This window comes from Gopherus flavomarginatus, chromosome 14 (genome assembly GCF_025201925.1).
Source record: "Gopherus flavomarginatus isolate rGopFla2 chromosome 14, rGopFla2.mat.asm, whole genome shotgun sequence".
NCBI classification, from domain to species: Eukaryota; Metazoa; Chordata; order Testudines; family Testudinidae; genus Gopherus; species Gopherus flavomarginatus.
In genome coordinates, this window is record NC_066630.1 from 22584480 (window position 1) to 22584926 (window position 447).

Sequence of the window (447 nt, forward strand, 5' to 3'; positions counted from 1 at the left end):
TTACAATACACAAGGTGAGATTTTTATAATATACTGTTACAATACAGATGTTAAACAGATAAGGGAAATATTCAGTTCCCAAATTACAGTAGACAAAGGGGTTATAGTCCTTATAAAAGTTTCAGCAAGAAACACTGTCTTAAAGCTGAGAGCATCTTTCTGATGTTAGGTAGAAAGACTCTTGTCAAAACATTCACCATCTGCATATGAAGGTTGCTGATCAGCTGGGCTAACAAAAAATCTTTACAAATTGCCTTTTTTTGAGACAACAGTATTTAACTCTTTCAGACATTCTGTTTCCCGTGGAACAGCTTGGCTGTTGTTGCCATGTTTTCTGGTACAAGGCCTCATGGTGGTTCTTTTCCATGGTTCCTAAAGAATATGCAAACCATTTAATCATAGGATTCTATTATGCATATTGGATAATAAAGGAGATTGTGTTTGTGA